This window comes from Acomys minous (genome assembly GCF_964271855.1).
Source record: "Acomys minous genome assembly, chromosome: 11".
Taxonomy (NCBI): domain Eukaryota; kingdom Metazoa; phylum Chordata; class Mammalia; order Rodentia; family Muridae; genus Acomys; species Acomys minous.
The window spans coordinates 91,251,746-91,273,163 of NC_140492.1; the positions used below are offsets into that span (position 1 = coordinate 91,251,746).

Genomic DNA, 21,418 nt, shown 5'->3' on the forward strand with positions numbered 1-21,418 from the left:
ACCCTAAAGCACCTTCCCCTGGCCATTGTTTCGTGGACAAATCGAATGAGTTCTCGTTCTACCTCTCTAACGGAAGTTAGCAGTATCACAGGACGTTGACGTGGTAGGGACAGAAGTTGGTGCTATAGGGAAATGGGCTTCCCGTGCATAAAAATATAATTTTACAGGAGAGATTTCTTTTTTTTTTTTTCTCAAGCCTGCAAGGGCAGATGGATGGGAAATTTTCAATTAAACTATTCAGTTACAAAACAATCAATTATAAAGCTTTATATAAATGTTAATGGTAGTAAATTAACAATTTGAAGTTTTATATTAGTATTATTCCTAGGTTTTTTGTTTGTTTATTTTTCTGGTTTGTTACTGTTGTTTTGCTTTGTTTGGTTTTTGTGTGTCCATTTGTCTGTCTCTTTGTTTGTTTTGCGGCTCCTCTGCTCAGGTTTAGAACTAGCTCCTAGGCGCAGAAGACCTTTTAATCTAACACACATTTACAGCCCTTGCTTCGTTAGGAAATAAAGCTAACAAAAAGGCAACGCCATAGCAGTAACTAAACCCCCAACAATAAGACGCATCATTTCAGTATCATTAGGCTTGGTCCTAAAAACACAGAGAGATGATCATCCTGGATAGGACACAGCAGCATGCTTGATGTAATCTCAGTACCTGGGATGCTGAGGCGGACAGATTCTGAATTTGAGGCCAGCCTGGGCTGTATAACCAACCCCTGTCAAAAAATAAAAGATGAGAGAAAGGGAGGAAATGAAAGAAGGAAAGATGGGGGAGGGATGAATGGAAGAAAGAAAAAGGGAGGGAGGAAGGAGAGAGAGAGAGACAGAGAGACAAAGAGAGATAGAGACAGAGATAAAGACAAAGAGAGAGAACGAGCTAGTGCTGCATTCCAGATGTGCCACAAGTGAGAAGCATCCAGATGCTGGACATCCCCCGATTTTGCTTTCTCCCAGCTGAGTTCATTCATCGCTGCTCACCCAGCAACTCCAGGATTGCAAGCCTTACAAGCTTGAAATAAAAGTAGCCCTAAAAAATAAAAACTATCCTAGAGAAATATGGCCATGGGGGTGAGGTTATAATAACTATTACTTACATAAATAGCTCATTTTATTGGGCTGGTTTAGTGCTTCCCACGTGCCCTTCAGAAATGCTCTGTAGTCTTCAGTGACGGCCACCTCAGCAATTACAGAAGGAAAAGCGAGGAGCTCAAGGCTTCTTCATCAATGAGCTCAGCCGAGGAGCCAATGGAGGGCTCAGTGGGCCCTGCTGACCCTACCAGGAAAGCTTCCAGAGCAGAGACTGCAGAAGCATGGCACAGACGCACAGCGACTAAAATAAACTCAGCGAGCTTGCCTCATCTCTAAACACTGCATACATTTAAGTGCTATTTTGACAAGAGAGCATGGCGGCTTTTTAAGAATTTAATTTTTCAAACTCTGGTACGATTCTGTTCTTCTCCCGGCATCACCCCCGTGCCTGTGTTGGCTCCTGGTGAGGTCATCATCAAGTGAATTGAATTATTGTTCTCTTCAAATGACCTATGTATTCAACAATGTGCGCTGGGCTCCAGAAAGAAGTATTTTATGTATTATTGGGAGATGGGCCATCTGTGGCACAAACCAGGCCTCCCAACATGCAGAAATGCCGCGAGATAGTTTATGTTCAGTTTTATCTATGATCTGAATTCCATTTATAAGCTTTTTTTCAGCCACTTGTCAACACCGTTCGCTATAGCAACACTGAAAATGGCCAGAAACGAACAGATTTATCAGAGCTCTGTGAGGTTGGACTGTATGTTTCAATTATTGTATATTGGATTTTTATCATACATTTTAAATTTTGTCCATAAAAATAGTAACAATGTCATAAAAATGGAAGTAGTTTTCTTTGATCAACTTCCAATTATTATAAGTCACAAAATGAACAAGCTAAATTTCATGACTTTTATTAGATAATGGGTCTCACATTATATATGTATGTTTTAAATATAACATTATCTGTCGATGCCAAGAAATGTGGATTAATTTTTTTCCAAGTCTGAAAAAAACATTCTTCTTTCCTTCCCTGCATATGTAATGGACCAACATGGCAATGTGTAAAATTAAATTTTAAAATTGTAGAATATATTTAAACCATACCCTCCCAACCTTTATCTTTTTAAAAGTAAACTTTTGATAATACTAACGGCATGTTGGACCAAATGTGTGTTTTTATATAAAGCAAATACATTCAGTTATCTCCGTCACAGAATTAAAAGAGTTTTAGATTTCTTTTGTTCAGTGGCTTTATTGTTTCACTGATGCCTCTGTTGATGGTAGGCATCTCTTCTGCCATGAAATATTAAATTTCAAGTGGAATATAACTTTTACAAGTAAGATTTCCTTCCCTCCATCCTTTCTGTCTATTGTACAAAAATCACGTTTATGTTGAACACATGGCTTTATAACTGAAATGAATATAGGTTCTGATTTCATTTGTGGGACGGGAATATTTGTTAGAAAAGACTGACTCATATCACCAGACAGATGGGGAGGTTAGTGACCTTCACAGAAGGTCCCTGGGGGGTCACCTTGATCAAAGAAGGTGGGAATGGTGATGGCATTACACAATAATGACACCTCGCACCGGCTGGGGGCTGAGGACTTTTTCTGCAGCTCCCCTAAGTGCTCCGGGGCATTGGCGCCATTTGCTCTTAGCAGCAGCCCGGTGAGGGCAGGCGATTTCATCTTTGAATGGAGAAGCAGAAGCTACAGAGCCAGAGAATTACCCAAGGTCCTTTGTGCAAACTTACCCTAGATCAAGATGAACTCCTGATGCTGGAAAGGGTGGACCAGGAGTCGGGTGGGGTCGGGTGAAGTCTTCCAGATAGGTTCCAGGTGGGCAGGAAGCCAAGCCACTCAGAAGCCCTGCCACAGATGGCTGGGGCAAGCACCCCACACCTCCAGGCTAAGAGCGGTACCCAACTAAATGGTACCACTTTCCCTAGAACTGGCTGTGGCCCGGAACAGCTCAAGTCCCTACAGTTTCTCCTACCCACTGCCTTCTGGTGTATTTTTAAAATTTTCAATCTTATTAATTTATTTAGATTACAACTCAATTGTTATCCCATCACTTGTATCCTCCCATTTCTCCCTCCCTCCCGCTTTTACCCTATTCCCCTCCCCTAGGTCTAAGACCTAAGGGGGACCTCCTCCCCCACTATATGGTCATAGGCTATCAAGTCTCATCTTGGTAGCCTGCTTATTCTTTCTTTGAGTGCCATCTACACTATGGGATACTACTCAGCTTCTGGTGTATTTTACTTCTTCAGGTAGGAATATTTTCATTCGGTTTTTGGGTAATTAATATAATGACATGATTCGTGTTGTTTGTAGACACACATTTGCAACATACACAACGGAGTATCTCCAACCTAAATTGTGGGGATTTGCCGTTGTTCTTCGGGGATTCCCCGGTAGAACTGAATTTGGTGCCCCGCCCAAAGAGGCAAGCTGGCAACCCACAATGGCAAGAAAACAGAGAGCTCTGTACAGCATTATACTTAACATGCTGGGGTTCAGACAGGAGCATTTGGAGAGCTGGGCAGATGTGCATGGAGAACAGGAGCTATACTCCAAGATTCAGGGCCCGTGATGGTACTGAGTCCGTGAGAAGGTGGCCTAGGAGCTCACGGCAAGGCCAGCTTAGGGTTTATTTTGTTTCGTTTTGCTTGGCAGCTTCCATTTTAGTCATCATATGCCTCTTTATCTTAGCGTGAGCCTAGTGTGGCCCTGACTTTTTGCAGCATTGAGAGCCAGACAGTCCTTATAGGGTCTCTCAATCAACACACACTTGCATGGCTTCTCTTCCTGGCTCCTTCTCGCTCCTTGGCGTGTTTGATCATAACGAGGATACTGGCTAGGGGGTCCTTCCTTTGCTAGTGACAAACGCCCAACTGAAAAAACCTAAGGAATAGAAAGAGGGTGGGTGGGGTAGAGCACGGTGATAAGAAAGGAGTTTGGGATAGAAGGGGACAGACAGGGGCCCCGGAACTGAAGAAATCCTCACATAACAGGAAGAGTTCCAAGCTTCATGCACAGGCAGCAAGGCCCTATTGCCTGGGCGTTCCCATCTACCCTTCCTGTTGCCTTTAGCCCTTTTCTTCTCACGCACACTCTCCTGATAGAAGGAAGATGTGCCTGGCAGCAGCTATTAAGCATTTGGCCCACTTGGTAGCCGGAAACAAGTGGGTGCCCTCCCCCCATAGAATTTAGAAATTTCCCGAGATAGAACCCTGATTGCCTAGGCTGTAGTCATGTGCCAAAGGGATATTTGTCAAGGGAATAAAGTCCCTTACTTAACCTCCGAGGCCCAGGATCACATACGACGATTCTAAACTCATCTAGGGTGGGGGAAAACAGTCCCCTAAAGTCAAAGCAGCAATATTTCAAGCAGAAGATAAAAATAAAAGCTGCGTGCCTGGCAAGAGGTAAAGTTCTGCAACTCTACCATTTACAAAGAAGTACATCACCAAACGGGGCTCTAATTTCCCAGGGCCATGGAAGGTACAGGGCTCTCCCACAGTCCTTGCTTGCTCTCTGGCCATTGGCTGATTCCAGGACATCAGAATTAGAATGCTTTGCCTTAGGCCATTTACTCACTTCTGTCTGGCAGCCATCCCCACCACTGGCCCCAGCAGCTTAAAATAACTCAGAGACTTTACAAAATGACTTGGGAGGCCTTTCTCACCTTTGTAGCATGAATTCTTACTTTGTGGTCCCTATACCAGCAATGACAGCACCACCTGCAAATATGTTAGAAGCTTAAATTATTCCAAACGTGCTGAAGTCAGAAACCAGGGACAAAGCTCATCAAACCCGTCATATGAAGCTATGAAAGAAGGACAGAAGGGAGGAAAAGAGGGAAAGGGGAGAGAAAGGAGAGAAAGGAGGGGGGCACCTGTCTTCCAGCATATCTGATCGAGTCACTTTTCTACACTTTGCCAGCATCTGCTGCTATGGCTTCTCTGAAGACTGTTGGGCAGTCATCACTTCCTGCCTTTCAGCTGCCCTCTTGCAGGTTTGCTATTATGCATCCATTGTTACCTGGACCACTCAACCGGACGTTGGATAGAATCAGAAGGGCAAAAGGGGGGTGGGTGAGACTATGCGGTAGGGTTCTCTCATTAGATTAACTCAGAGCACTGCACTATTACAAGTGTGACAGGCAATTAGACGGTACCATTGGTTTCCTCTGTGGAACATAGTTTCTGGGCTTGTCTTTGAGAGTGTTTCACATGGCATCAGCAGTGGGTGGACTCAGAAGGGTAGCTTGTCCTCAGCATGAGTGAACACCAGCTGATCTGCTGAGGGCCTGAATAAGTTCAAAGGTAGAAGAAAGAGCGGTTGGTTGTCCATCCTTTGCTTCCTGCTGGCTTGGGTGGTCTAGAATTGAACTGGGCTTCACACCATCAGATCTGAGTCTCCAGCTTGCAGGCAGCAGATGACAAAAATTGTCAATCTCCATATTTGTGGGAAACACTTCTTCCTAAGTCTCCTTACCCACATTTATCTCTAATCTATGTCTTTTGATCTACCATCTACCTGTCTGTATCTCCTATTGATTCTGTTGTCTGGGGGTTCCCATGTGAAATGATGAGGATGTGCACTTTCATATATAGGCATAAGCACACATGAGTGAAATTGTTTTTATGTGGTTGGCGAAGGGTGTGGCTAAGTTTCATTGTCACCTTGATTTAGACACATCCCTGAGCACTCTCGTAAGGATGTTTCTTTCTAGGGAGGTTTTATTTCAGAGAGAAGATCCTACTAAATTCACGATCCCAGGGACTGGACTCTAGGACTGAATAAAAACAGAGAAAGGGAGGGCCGGTGCCAAGGCAATGCCTATGATCCAAGCAGTCAGAGGAGGCAGAGGCAGGAGGATCTCTGTGAGTTCGAGGCCAGCTTCACCTACCAAAGAGAGTCCAGGACACCCAAGGCTACACAGAAAAACCTTGTCTTGAAAAAAACCAAACCAACCAAACAAACAATTGGAGGGTGGGGCAGGGAGAGAAATCAAGATCAGCACCAGTATGTTTTGCTCTCTTCCTAACTTTAGGTACAGTCTGAGCATTTTTGTCACACTCTACTTTCTTACCTTTTTTTTTTCTTTTTTTCTTTCAGGCTCCAGTGACTTTTTAACCTCAGGCTTATATATTCTTCAAAGTTGTTTCTGTAAGAAAAGAATTACCTCAGCTATAAAAGGAATTATCACAAAGACAGTTAAAATCATAGTTAAATAAAAATTATTGATTACCAAAGAGTTATTACAATATTATTCCATTAAAACTCATACCTATATAAACATTTCTTTTTTCTTATTTTTATAGTATTTTCTTATATATATATATATATTATTACACACATATAAAATAAACTACATACAGCAAGAAGAACCACAAAAAATCAGGAATTATATTAATGTTACATTAATAGTGTTTTCACTATTTGTATTTGGCAACCTTGAGGAAAACATCTTTCCTATGTTAGTGAGTCTAAAATTCTGAATGTAGATCAATATCTATCATATCTCATCTCTATCAACTTAAAACATCTATCTAGACCTAAAAACATCTTGACCCCTAAACAACTAAGCTTAATTGTAAGACTAAGCTATCTGGTCTTCAACTTCAGAGACTTGAGAAGGAATACAATTAATTACCTGAGTAAACAGAAAGTGCAGGTTAGCAGCTTCTAAAGTGAAAAAAAAAAAAGACAGAGACAGTTTGCTGCCTGAACAGCACCCAAAACTCTCTGTAATGTTGGAGCATCATCTTCAGTCTTCTGGCCCAGTATATCTGACAGACATATTTGTGAGGCAGGAACTAGTGAGGACTTGTTTAACCTGTCTTGGCAGAGTTTGGCCATCGACTCTGACTGTATTCAAACTTGCCCATTTTGGGGTAGAATTCTCTCTGTGGCTGAAACGAGGACCTTTTGCCAGTGGCTGGTTTGCCACATTTGAAGCCATTTCCACAAGGAGGTTCATTGATGCTCATCATTTTCTTTGAGGTAGGCTGGGTGTTGCCAGGAGTTAACCTGTCTTATTGTCAATAAATCTTTAAAATAGTAAAAATATCTTTAAATGCCATATTCTGTAGGTCTCTGAGGTTTTTGAAGACCTTATCTAACTATTTTACCTTGTCAATCTATTGAATCATATCTATCTCTTACACCAAGGATGTATATTCTTGTAATACAAATAGAAGAGTAATTGATGTGGCCATGATTTGACCAACTAACAATTAACATGTATGACTTAATTATCCTAAGCAGCTGCATGCAATAGCACACTCAATGTATTGGAGGTAAGCCTTGTATAATAATGCGAAGTAAGTTTAATTTTGATACATTGGCATAGAATTCAAATTTAAGATGACTCTTGACACACTATATATATATATATGTATGTATGTATGTATGTATGTATGTATATTAACATGAGGCATTGTACTTAGACAACTCAAGCAGAATACAAGGTTTACTTCCATGCCTTTCTTAATGATGGACCATATTCTTAAGCTGGGCCGGAATAAGGCCCCTTCACTACCCTCTCTCCTTTTCTTTTGTGCAGTATTTTATGACACGGACAAGAAAAGCCGGGGCTAATAACTACATTGGGCACTTCTTTGTGTCGGCTTCACTCTCTTCGCGTGTCCCCAGAGACATCAGCGGTGACTTGGAAGGAACTTGCCTTCCCCCGCACATGAAGAGACCTCAGGAGATTAGAGGGGAAAATTGCACCCCAAGTGCTTTCTCATGTTGTTTTCCCTTCTGTGTAGTTAGAAATCTGAGATCATGTTTTTTTTTTCCACACAGAGTATATCATGGAAGCATCTCATATGCAAGCTGTGCATATGCTAGGTGTGTGAGACCAGCTATCACCCCATAACCTGTGCTGCAAACCCTCCATGCTGATCTGACCCATCCATTCATAAATAGTTATTTTCTCTACACATCTAAAATTCTTAAATATGAAAGTGAGCCTCTTACCACTCAACCAAAACCAAGTGTGTTTAGGTTTCTAAAAGCTTTGTATTTATAACATGGAGTTGTCCAATATATGTAATATAGATGCATGTTTCTGTAGTGTAAAATTATTCTAAAGCCGAAGATCGTAAATTTTTATTGCATTTGTTCTCTCTCTCTCTCTCTCTCTCTCTCTCTCTCTCTCTCTCTCTCTCTCTGTGTGTGTCTCTCTCTCTCTCTCTCTCTGTGTGTGTGTGTGTGTGTGTGTGTGTGTGTGTGTATGTGTAGCCATGCATGAGCCATGGCATATATGTGGAGGTCAGGAAACAGTTTAACAGTTTGTGGGGGAGCCAGCTTTCTCTTTCCACCATGTGGGTTCCCGGAGGATTGAACTCAAGCTGTCAAACTTGCTGGCATGTCTTGCTATATCATCGCTACAGCATTAACTACTATCATTATTCATTATCATCACTATTTTTTATTATTATTATTATTATTATTATTATTATTATTATTATTATACTATACATCTGAAAACAAATGAGTTTTAATTTTTGTTCTTAGAATCTTCTGGATGCAAAGCCCTTTGTCCTGCCATCTAATCTAAAGATTCACGTTTACACTGAAACTGCTCCTGCCAGGAAGGAGATCTTACCCCAAAGTAAAAGGATTTGCAAGCAAGGATTGACAACAGAAGTGCCACCTCAGCCTTCTTGGTGCAATTGCAAAGTGCTAATTTAATTTAATTACCCTATAATTTAATATCTCTTGTGTTTCTCCCTGAGAACATTGAGGACAGAGCTGGAGTGTTGGCTAGGTCTCTGGTCACTAGTACGCGTGGTTTGTGTTCCCAAGCACTAGCTAGGAGTTGTTTTTTTGTTGTTGATGGTGGTTTTTTTGTTTTTTGTTTTTTGTGGTTTGGGTTTTTTTTTTTTAATCTTAACCTCTGAAACATTTAGCTCATGTTAAATTTTTACATAAAGTAACAGCATCCTTTCTTCAAGTCATCAATTTGCATTTTCATAAACATAACAGACATTCCAGAGAACAGTTTAGTCCTTATTTGCAAGGCCAGTGATTCAAGCTTTCTTCTTTATAATAGGAATTAAAAAAAAAAAAAAATAGCAGCTTCCCTTTCCTTGCTTGTATCCCCAGTCCCCAACCCAGGCCCTAAAAACTGCCTAGAAATCTGTTGTCTTGGCTTCTTCAGCAATTCAGGGAGTAAAAGACAGATAGGACTTATGCCAGATTTCACTTTGTAGTGAATTATTTAAAATTGTTTAAAAGGATAAATATGCTGGAAATTAAATGTGACAGACTGTTAAAAATCGCCCAAGGCAATTTTTAGAACTCTTAAGATTTTCATTCTACTACCTTGGGGAAGAAAAAAAAAACGGAGAAGCTGATAACAAAGAAAAGTGAGAAAGAGTTTAACTCCTTAAGGGGGGATGAGTTTGAGGCACGGGATGCTAAGTGGGCTCGGTGCTGAGCCACCCACACTCCACTCAGCACCAAGTTGGTACTTTGCCTCAGGTTAGGGTGCTCCCCGCTGAGTCCCTCCCTAGAAGCAGCCCTTAGCCCAGAGCTAATGCTCAGTCCTTAGCGGTAGCCCACATCCAACCACCGGCTCACGAAGGGCATCCTGTCCTACTTGGCTCCCTAGCATCTCTTTGGGAACTGCTCTGAGAGACTGCACTTTCAGACCCAGTAGGAGAGGCTGAGCCAGCACAGCTTAGCACTCCTTCTACTCAATGCTGCCTTCCCAACACACTATTAAGAACTGTTTCTCTCCCTTTTTTTTTTTTCCTTCTTGCTTGCTTTTTTGTTTGTTTGTTTGGTTTGGTTTTGGTTTTGGTTTTTTGAGACAGTTTCTCCGTGTAGCCATCTAGGCTGGCCTCGAACTCATAGAGATCCACTTGTCTCTGCTGCCCCAGCACTGAGATCGCAGGTGTGCGCGCCACGGGGCTGCCAGAACTGTTTTTTCAAGGCACGCTTCAGTATGCTTCCTGCAGTCAAATCTCGGTCTGTTCTTGGGGTTGGTTGGTTCCTAGGAGTGCCAGGAACCAAACAGATAGGACCAGATGAAGACAGTAAACACATAGAAGTTACTTTTGTTTATGTATTTTTTTTAAATTGAAAGTTCTTTTCATACAATATATTCTGATCTTATTGTGGTAGGAATAAATGTGAGCGCTCCACTCAATACGTTTTAGGCATACAGCAGATTATTTGTTGACTGTGGGTACAGAATTGTACAGCACACTTCCACACTTCTAGAACACGTTCACACAACGTAACAGAACCTTTATGTCTATCTATTGATAGTATGTCTCCTCCCCTACCCCAGCTAATTACCATCTGCTCTTTGATTTTAGGGGTGTGGTTTCTTTAGGTATTTCATATGACCAGAATCACATGGTACGTGCCTTTCTGAGTCTTGCTTATTTCATCATAAGGCCACCCGAGTTTATTCATGTTGTTCTGTTTGTCAGAATTTCCTTCTTTTTAAAAGGCTGCATAGGCCAGGCCTAGAAGCAAAGGTCCAAAATCCTAGCTTCTCTGAAGGCTGACACAGAGGATTACAAGTTCAAAGGTAGACAGGGCAGTTTAGTGGGACACTGTATCAAAACAAAAAGTGAAAAGAAAATAAAAGTAAAAAGTGGCTGGATAGCTCAGTGTTGGATGACTTGTGGGAAGTGAAGCAATCCTTTGACAGAAACTAAACAAACCAATAATATAATATAATATAATATAATATAATATAATATAATATAATATATATAATATAATATAATATACTGGTATAGTATTCTGTCACATGTGTAGGCACAGACTGAAACAGGTGTATTTTCCTTACACTTTCCATCCGTTGGTTATATTTAGCAGCCTGGCCCACCTACCCCCATCTCTTAGCCATCCCGGAAGCTGCTCCCATAACCAGGAGAGCGATGACAACCTCTCTTAAACATCGTTTCCGGTTTCGTGGACAAACGCTCAGACTGCCACCGTGCTGTTTGCCACAGCAGCTGCAATTTTTGCTTTCCCAACAGTATGTAAGCACTTCCATCTCAAGGGGCTACTTCTTCTCTGTAAGTGCATGCTAATAGAAAGCAAAATTCTTGTAGGTTCTGCTTCCTGGTCTGTGCCTCTTTTAAGGCTGCTTTGTTATATTAAAGCATATAACACCGCTACGAATTAGTCTCACATCCAGAACATTAGTTTTCTGACTGAGATTCCAATTTGTTTATAATATAACCTGTTAGTACTGTTCAGATGGCTTTCGGTTTTGATGATAATGAGCTCATTTTCAAAAACTTCACAGATAATAAGATCATGTGATCTCAAGAGCTTAAAAGTGAGTTATTGACCCAGTGTGCACCTCATCTGATAGTTACCCATAAGCAACCGGAGTTACATACAATTAGCTCCTCAGGAAATCTATTAAAACTGTACTTTTTGTTTTTTTCTAATTGCCTAACGGGATAGGTCACAGTCCTCTGTGTAATGATTATAAACACCGTGATCAAGACGGGCAGCTCGGCTTTCATAGATAGCGTCGTAGGAGCTGCACGGGTTTCTTTTAGAGCCAAGAGTCTGAATGTAGAGTCTCTCTCATCCCCATGCGTCTTCCTCATTAACTCTTGTCCCAGGGCAACTTGAGCCACTCCAGCGGTCTACGGTTACCCTTGCCAGAGAGCACCCAGCACAGCTACCGGGCAGGAAGAGCGGGGTTCGCAACGCTGATGCCCAAAGCATGCAGTTGATACAATGGTTTCTGTGAATCGTCTTATTTTTCACAAACCCAGATGTCCCAGGTTGCTCACTTCACATTGATGGCCTGTAGGCACAGGGTTGTGGAAACCCCGCCTCCCCACCCCACCCCACCCCCGCCACAAATAGCTCATTACTCCAGTTTTTTTTTTTTTTTTTTTTTTTTTTACAAATGATGAAGAATCATGAATTCCCGAGACCTCCTTGTTATTTCAAGACTGGGGCCTCAGCACTCTGTGGCGTTTCCTGTATAATACAGCACCTCTCAGCCGTGACGGACCACATGTACTAGAAGGTTGCAGAGAAAATGCACGGCGCGGAAAATGAATCTGAGCAGCCTCTCTATGTCGTCCTGTAATTTGATATTAAAATAATAATTTAATATTTTAATGTGGCACACTTGACGATGCAGGTTTGTGCAATGGGAAGATAACTTCTATAACGTTTTAAAATATTTCACTGCAGCACTTTTTAATAATAAAAAATACAGAAGTATTTTAGGTTGAGCCTAAACTTTACTAATTATTCTTATTCAAATGACAGGTTGTAGAGCTCTTGATTGTCACATGTACACCCGTGAATGATTTGGGGGAATGATGAAATTATATTACATTTGAAGACTACAGTTTAGTGTATGAGGGAGGGGGAAAAAACCCTAATGATGTCACAGGAGAAATATTTATTGGGAATATCATATTACCTTTGTTTGTAGCATAATGGTCTCAGAGGGAACAAGTGAGATTGTTTTGATGGTGAATTTATTACATGGTTTTTTTTAGGGGCCTGGGCCTGAGGGATCTTGTTGAAAAGGGTTTTGTGATCTCTGAAGCTATGAGGAACTTTGGCCTCTCCCAGACAGGGTCTCCAGAGTGAATCAATGTCCTTGGAGACTCAAAACAGATGCTGCCCAGGGGGGAGCAAATGTTTCAAGTCTGTGTCAGATCTCTGAAAGAAGTGAGCCGATGGCTCATAATTCTCTACTGTCAAAAACACAGCATCTCCTTTAAGAACGCACCCCAAGCATTCTTTGTTTTCCTCTCTCAAAGGCTGGGGCGTGCTGCTGCTCAACATCTTGGGTTGGAATCCCCACTCTGCCCTCTTTCTCTTTATCTAGCTGCAACCTTCCAAATAGGAAGATCCAGGGCTGCTGTAAGGACTCACCAGGTAACATGCATTGGCACACAGTTAGACTCACGGCTGCATGACGCCATTATTGTTGTCTTAAACCCTTTACCAGCTAAGTTTTATCTCTGTGTCTCACGGAGGGATCACACTGGCATGGCTTGTGAAACTTAAACTCCAGGCTCACCTAGGGACCTAGGAAGAGGGTCAGTGTGATGCCAGAGAGCCCTGTGGCTTGTAAGCAGCTACTGTGTGTCCTAGAGGTGAAGATAAAGGGGGGAGCCAGTCTGTGCTGTTGTCCCCGGGAGAGCAGAGAACATTCCAGGATCTTTAGATTTCTAGCACAGGCCTCAGGGAAGCCATAGGTTCTGGACAGGCAGAATGCTTGCCAGTTGCCCAAGAAGAAAATGCTGGCTCTCGGATTGCATTTTTGGGGCTCTGCTTGTCCCCTTGCCTCTATGGTTCTCTTTACTGCTTTGTCCCTATCAGTAAGTTACAGCCCATCCAGGTCTAGAGCCAAACTGGTTCTTATTCCAAGGGAACCAAGAAAAAATCTACCTTACTGGTGGTTCTGCATCAAAACAACCCAAAGGTGTCCTCCTTTGATTGCTTATGCCAATTCTAATGATAATAAAATTAATACTAATAACTAGTATTAAAAAAATCTGTGTAGCCAAAGCACTTTCTATATTCTCACTCAATTCTCATTAAAAAAAAAAAATGCACGTCTTTAATCTCAGCCCTCTGGGCTGGGCGGATAGCTGTGAGTTTGAGGCCAGGCTGGTCTACAAAGCAAGTCCAGGACAGCCAAGGCTACACAGAGAAACCTTGTCTTGAAAAACCAAAACCAATCAATCAAACAAACAAAAAGAAGCCACACCCTATTATGTGGTGGTATTGTTATTCTTCTCACCGAAGAAAGCTGGACAACCCACCTGAATTCATATGGTGGGTGACAGGATGGATGTTTGAGCCCTCGCACCTGGCTGCACACTTCATTATTCTCCTAGGAAACATCTTGATTCCTCCATCTCAGCCTCCAGCCCAGTCCCCAGCTCTCTGCCTCTGATGACTTCTCGCAATGAGTTGTCTGTGGTCCTTCCTCCTAGGCTTTTCTCTGTAAGAAGTGCCCTGGTGTGGGAGGATAGGGCCTTGGACTGCCAGGCATTTCCTCAATACCTGCTGTTTCTACTTCCTTCCACACATGAGTCTGAGAGAAGGCCATGTTTAAGAAGCCCCCACTTGGGCTTTTTTAGAAATACATAGAACAGGTAGAGAGCCCTCCGGAAAGATGTCCCTGAGGACCAGTACCTGATAGGATCTGTTCCGTGTGTATAGACAGGCTTCTGAGCCTGCAGAAGAGGGAAGATGCCGAGGCTCCAGATATACCAGACAGCATCCCACCCGCCTTCGAGGTGTGCCCTATCACTGACAGCAGGCTTACTGTACAAAAGTGATAGACATTTTCCAATTTAACGTGTAAGCTACTGAAATGTCAAGTGTTCCATGGCATTATTTGGTACGTAAATTAAAATTAGCTGCATAGAAAAGTGCACCTAAAACAGTGAGACAGGCACTTCTTGGTCATGAAAACAAATATTTGATAAGCAGGTTTAAACACACACACACACACACACACACACACACACACACACACACCCCATTATCTAAAAAGCCCAATGTTAGATATTCTGAGAGTCAACAGATTCCCAATTACCACACTTTTTTTTCAGGGTCAAGGTCATCTCTGACAAGAGAGAAAGAGCCAGAACAGTGCTACTGCCTGAACACATGGACACAGTCTGCATTGCCCTTATACACACCCGTAAAAAGAAAAAGTGTAAGTCTAGTTGGTTCAGTTGGAAGAGTGCAGGAAGGCGTGAGAATGGGGCTGGCAGTGGGTTGCTTAGATCAGAAACCAATAGGAAGAAGAGCTTCAGACTGCGCTTACCAAAAAAAAAAAAAAGTAGAATGAAGCCATCCATGAAGCCAAGAATAAATGTATGACCAACAATAAAGATCTAGGATAACTGGTTAGCGGGCTGTCGTGTCTGCCTGTGTCTATCTGTATGGTGTGCACTGTATTTGTGGTGTTCTAAAGATACACGAAAACATCCTGAATATGTAAGTGCGTCTTGCAAGTTCAACAGAGGATGCTCCTTCAGCAGACAACAGGTCAAAGGACCCGTATAGACAATAAACTGGAGAAAACATACATGGCCCACCAACATAGGGAAAGGCATTGGCCCTCCAGTTGGCTCACAGTTTCAAATATTGTTGAGACATTCATTCTCTTTCTCAGATTACACTGCCAAAGGGTGCAAGTGCCGACACACTCATTAGTGGTGATCTTTCGGGGTGTAACATGACTTTGCCTTTCTTAGAGGTGGGGGACTGGTGCTATGTGTCAGAGTTGTACGTGTTCTGTTTTTCTCGGCCGTTTTGCTGATAGGAATTTACCTGAGGAAAAAGCCAAGGCTCACAATGTTCTTCCCCAGATAGTGTCTTTGAGCATACAGTTCATAGGCCGGAAAGCCAGGTCAGCAGTTAAAAGCACTTGTTGCTTTTCCAGGGGACCTAGGTTTGTTTCTCAGCACCCCCACAATAGCACACCGCCACATGTGTACATGAAGGCAGACACCCAACCTCACTAAAAAAGCAGTTTGCAATTCATGTAACTTGAAGTAAATTCACGGCTCAAAGTGATTGTCCACTTAGCATGAGGGTGGACTCAGGTCTGTATAATCACGTGTCAGTTAAAGACAAGACAGGTTCTGAATGATGTATCAGGGTTAGGTTAGGCTATGTTGCCACTGTATGAACCACCATAGTCCACTTAACAAAAACCTAGTTTGTGGAGTCTACCACATCATTAGGCTGGATGACGTGTGTAGTCACGTGTGTGTTCCTTTTTATGCCAAGCCTACCTGCTTGATTTGTGTCTCACATAAATGGTTGGTTCACTCTGTATGAACGGAACCCAACCTGAATTACAGCTGCAGGTTCTACAGTCAGCTTTGCTCACAGGATGGCTTCCATACTAGAGAGATCACGAACTGATGACTCTTAGCAAAGTAGGTGTTATTAACCACACTGAGACATTCGGGCCCACCCACAGGTTAGCCCAATTACACACTTATAATAAGCCCCCCAAAAAGGACCACGACAGATGAACCTCAATGCAAATCTCACGTGTGTGTCTTTCTTCCTAGACTCGGATCCTTTAAACAGTGACTAATGCCCTCAACAGGCTGTGACCATAGTGCAGACAGTGAGCCCTGGTTGTTTCCTTTTAACCTGGAGTGAGCCAGCAAGGACCAGGCCTTTGGGAATTCTTTGTGAATGCTGAAACTCTGTAGTCCAAGGCAACCTTCTCTGAACTCAAGACCAAAAAGTCTCATCTGCCCAAGGGTTTACTATGGGCAGTTAGAAGGATGAGGTTGTCCCTGTGTCTAGAATATAGTCAGCACGGAGAGCAAGGCCATGTTGTTCTAGTGTTGACCCGTCCTTGACTGTCCTATAAACTGCTTAAACAATCCCTTTATAGCTTCCTACTGGGGCTCCATAAGGATTACCTCCTTGCTTGAATGTTGTAAACGAGACATACATCACCACATCATTACATAAGGAAAAGGACTGTCCTTGGGTTTCTAAGCTCAAAAGTTTAATCTTCAGTCCCCAGTGTCTGAACTCATGGTTGATTAATTCACATCAAACTTTCGCTCTTTCAACAGTTTTCTCCTTCTCATTCCAAATCCATATCTCAAGGACAATATACAAGAAATTAATTTTTGAAGTAGAATGGGAGAAATTGTGTTAAATTCCTTCAAGGAATTAATGTGGGGCTGTGTGTAATATTTTCCAGCTCCACCGTGCCTTTGCTTTGGTTTGCCTGTAATATTTTTCTTTTAATCTTTGATTTCTTACTTTTCTGAGAAAGAATTTTAATTTGGAATTTTGAAAGATTTTTTATAATAATGTTTAATAAAGGAAGGAAGTATCTGAGACACAGAGAAAGTTTATTTAAACTGGATGGGCCATTGTTGAATGGGCTAGCTTTTCACTAGGACTACCAGAGGTGCCTTTTTTTGCAACGACTACTTTATAGGTCTAGAGAAACAAAACAGTTAAAATTTTTTGATAGCAAATCTTTGATTTGCCCCATTCTTAAGAACACATACAAAGTTTCCATTAATCTAAATTAATTTAGGAAAACTGTCTGACACTCTAGGTCTCCGTAATGATGGCTTTGGCAGTGAATTCAGTTTGTAACTGTTGGTGACTTGTTTACCACCCATAAGTGCCCACAGGGCATTCAGGAAGGGGCAAGGTGAAAGGATGGATACAAACTTAATGTGTAGCCGCAAAAAGTAGCTTCATTTTCTAATCTTTACCGTCTTCGAAATTCAGCCACCACCACACCTTGATCAATGTCAAGACCTAGCTCAACTACTGCAAATGTTACTTGTCCCTCCTTGCCTTGGCTCAGTCACTTCAAAACCCTTTCTGAGTAATCTCTCTCCCACTGCTCCAGTCTTCTCCTCTCTTTCTTCGGCCCCCTCCTCTGTCTCCCAGATGAAGCAATATCACTCTTTACCACGAGCTGCATTTCCTCCTCTCTTGGCCATCCCAATAATCTCAGAAATGCCCCATGCCAGCGATGGCAGATGACAGAAGCTGGTCCTTCTCCCTGCTGCCTATTGGCTCTGCCTCACGCGCTCCACTCTTCTCTGTGCAAACGCGTTCTATTTGAGTTGAGAGTTTCCTCAGAGGACAGGCTTTCCCGATAACCTGTTATCAGCATCTTTGCTATTTCTGGGAGAGGTGCAGTAGGCATTAACGTGCCAGGGTCCTGCTTTGGGAAGATGCTCTGAGAACTGACTCGCTTAGACTGCTCACTGGGGTTGTTTACTGAGCTAGAAGGGTAGGACGATAAGCCATCTCTCCTGCGGAATATACTCTCACCCACAGGGATACATTTGAGAGCAGGTATGTGTCATCACAGGATAGTCTTTTCTCTTTGGGGACTTCCCACACTCCTCTCTGGCTCTCCCGAGTGCTGGCATGCCTGTTACTAAGAACCCCGATTTCAAGAAGGGGCTGCCTGTCTTTTGACATGAGTAATTCCAGTCTATCTGTGTATAAGGTTATTTATGCATCGATGCTAATGCATCTCAATTCAGAGAATTCCCTTCAAGTCTTTCTGACCACACTTTCTTCTTCTTCTTCTTCTTCTTCTTCTTCTTCTTCTTCTTCTTCTTCTCCAACACATAACTGTGTGCCATCCTCTGTGCCAGGAGGTTACATATGTACCTTTACCCAAATCCTGCAATTTATACAGTCATCGTTTTATGATTGAAGAAAATGGTTGTCCACTTCCTGTAAGTGGCCACAGGTGACCTGCAAAGATGGCTCGCTACTCACTTGACCCAGAAAACCCTACAAAATCATGCAAATCAAGAGGTTCAAACCTTCGTGTTCACTTTAAGAGCAACCAGGAAACTGCCCAGGCCATCAAGGGTGTGCATATCTGAAAAGCCACCAAGTATCTGAAAGATGTCACTTTGAAGAAGCCATGTGGGTCATTCCGGTGGTACAATGGTGTTGGGAAGCACCCCCAGGCCAAAAGTGGGGCTGGACTCAGGGTCAGTGGCCAAAAAAGAGTGCTAAGTTTTTGCTGCACATGTTGAAAAATGCAGAGAGTAATGCTGACCTTCAGGGTTTAGATGTAGATTCCCTGGTCATTGAACACGTCCACGTGAACAAGGCACCTAAGATGAGCCGATGAATTTACAGAGCGCATGGACAGATTAACCCGAGCATGAGCTCCCCCGTCACACTGAGGTGATCCTCACTGAAAAGGAGCACCTTGTTCCAAAGCCAGAGGAGGAGGTGGCACAGAAGAAAAAGATATTGCCAAAGAAACAAAAACTTATGTCATGGGAATAAATTCAGCATAAAATAAATGCAGTAAACAGAAAAAAAAAGAAAGAAAGAAAGAAAAGAAAAGAAAATGGTTATGAAGAAGTTAAGAAATTATCCCCAGAAAGCAAAATGCAGTGACAAAGCCCAGGTTCAAACTCAAGCCCACCTTTGTTTCACACCAGCAGAGACCTTTATTGGACGAGGTGTGGTATTCAGTAGCCCACACCACAACAAAACGTTTCCTTCCTCCGTAAGTAATTTCCTCCCTTCTGATTCTAGCCATGACAAATGAAGACTGTTGTGCAACTACATTGTTTTATGCCAAGGTATCAATGACTTATTTCCAGAAAAGAATTCATGAGGAAAATATCTTAAAGAGGCTTTATCTCTTCTTTCTTAATTACTCCAAGCCATCATAAGCTCCTGTACCCCCCAAATACATACAGACATACATAGACACACAGCCACACACTCATATCACACACACACACACACACACACACACATTTACACCACACATAATCACACACAAACACTCATTCACACCACACACACACACATTGACACCACACATAAACATACACAAACACTCACTCACACCACATGCATACACACGCGCACACACACACACACAAACATTTACACCACACATAAACACACACACTCATTCACACCACATGCATACACACGCACACACACACACATATGCACAAGCACACACACATGCCCACTCACACCTTCCTCTGAAAAACAAGAGGTTAAAAATTTGAAGTTTGCTTTGTGCTGACCCTAGGTTTACCCAATTGAGCTAAGTGGCTCAAAAGTATTGACAAACTAAGACCTGGGCCTTGGCTTCTATATAGGATTCAAGGTTCATTTTAATATAGTCTACTCAAAAGGCTTCTGGCCTTTCCAATTAGCCAGAGAACATAGGATGCTTTGTGTTCAATACTTTAAGCTCAGCCACTAGAGGAAAAATATTTATTTTTTTGAAAAGAGAACTGCAGAGGATCCTGACAGAGGAGATGCCACGTCGATATATTTCTCCCCCACCCCCACCCCAACTGACTTCTCGGCAACCCCATCTAAAGCCTCCTATTGAAAAATTTTAATCATATACATTAAGAATATGCATTTATATAGCTAGCCATAACCTTGTCTTTGAAGATGGGTTTATTTTAAATTATATGGAAAATGCATCTCTTTCCCCCAAATAAACCAGCATTCCCCGTTTGATACTCAAGTGTCTATACTTCTTTGTCTCATGTATATACAGATGTTTGGGAAGTTTTTGATGTTGGGTATTTTTTGTTTGTTTGTTTTTGTTTTTAATTTTTTTTGAGACAAAGTTTCTCTGTGTAGCGTTGGCTGTCCTGGACTCCATTTGCAGACCAGGCTGGCCTCGAACTCACAGACATCAGCCGGCTTCTGCCTCCCAAGTGCTGGGATTCCAGGCTTGCACCATCGTGCCCAGCTTGTATTTTAATATTTATGTGACTGGGTTTATACTAAATATAAGGGGAAATTTACCTGTTTGTTAAGGTATCTTGAAGATGCCCCAGTCAACACACACAGAACTACACCCTGGCCTTTGGGATAGCTGCACAATAGTAGTTGCACGGACACATGGTTTATAGGGCCATTCCTAACTGACTTTGGATGTTTCCAGCTCTTTTCACTGTCGCTGGCATTGCTTAACTAGACAGCATACCGTGTGGGATGGATTCCTAGACAGTGACTTGCTAGTCAAATACATCATACGCTTCTTCAAATGATTGTTTCCTAAAAGCCTACTTCATTAAGAAAGTCCTGCAGGAATAATTAGGTGAGCTAAGATATAAGGCCAGAAGGACATAATCTCCCCAACCTTAGAATATTGACTTCAAATAATGGCTTTAGAAGCTGTAAAAGTGTTCCGAAACTTGACTATGTGTACTTCCGAACAAAGCTGCTCACGAGGGAGGATCTTCCCGTCCAACATTAGAGTGGAAAGGCACCTTAGGTACAGCGAGGAAAGGCAGTAACAACCATGATAATAATAAATCCAGCCCTTGTTTGAGCGCTTGCTTTGCACCAGGCTTTTTCTTTCTGCATGCCGATTTCATTTAATCCTCTAAGCAACTCTGAACACTGCGCTTCAGAAAGCTTGAATTCTCAGGCAAGTTCTTTACTCACCATAAGCCTCAGGTCTTTTTTTCCTTGCTCTTTAAAAAGGCAGGCGCGCGCTGGCATGGGTTTCTGAAAGCCAACCGTGCGCCTATCTCCCCCACGTGTCCCACGTGTTGGTAATTAATACAGTCAGGGCTTTCCCAGGCCAGGAAGATTACCCCTCACCCCTACTCCTAACCTCCCTCAGGTGGTAACCCATAGCCCCACCTCTCCAACTCAAGAAGATCTGCTGAAAAACAGACCACCAAAGTGACAGGGAAGTGAAGTTCTTTTTTGGTCTCCAACTTGCTAGCTCACCTCCTGATTTTGGACTTACTGGCCTCCAAAACTGTGTGAATCCATTTTTTTTTTCTTTCTTTCTTTCTTTTTTTGATTTATTTATTTATTACATATACAATGTTCTGCTTACATGTATA

The 21,418-nt window shown here is 42.3% G+C and overlaps 1 pseudogene across 1 annotated transcript; it reads left to right on the plus strand.

Annotated features, from left to right (window-relative positions):
- The first annotated feature begins 18,295 nt into the window (after positions 1-18,295).
- Positions 18,296-18,857, plus strand: LOC311609016 (large ribosomal subunit protein uL22-like; annotated as a pseudogene). Its single transcript has one exon. The product of its transcript is annotated as a large ribosomal subunit protein uL22-like (transcript).
- Positions 18,858-21,418: the final 2,561 nt, after the last annotated feature.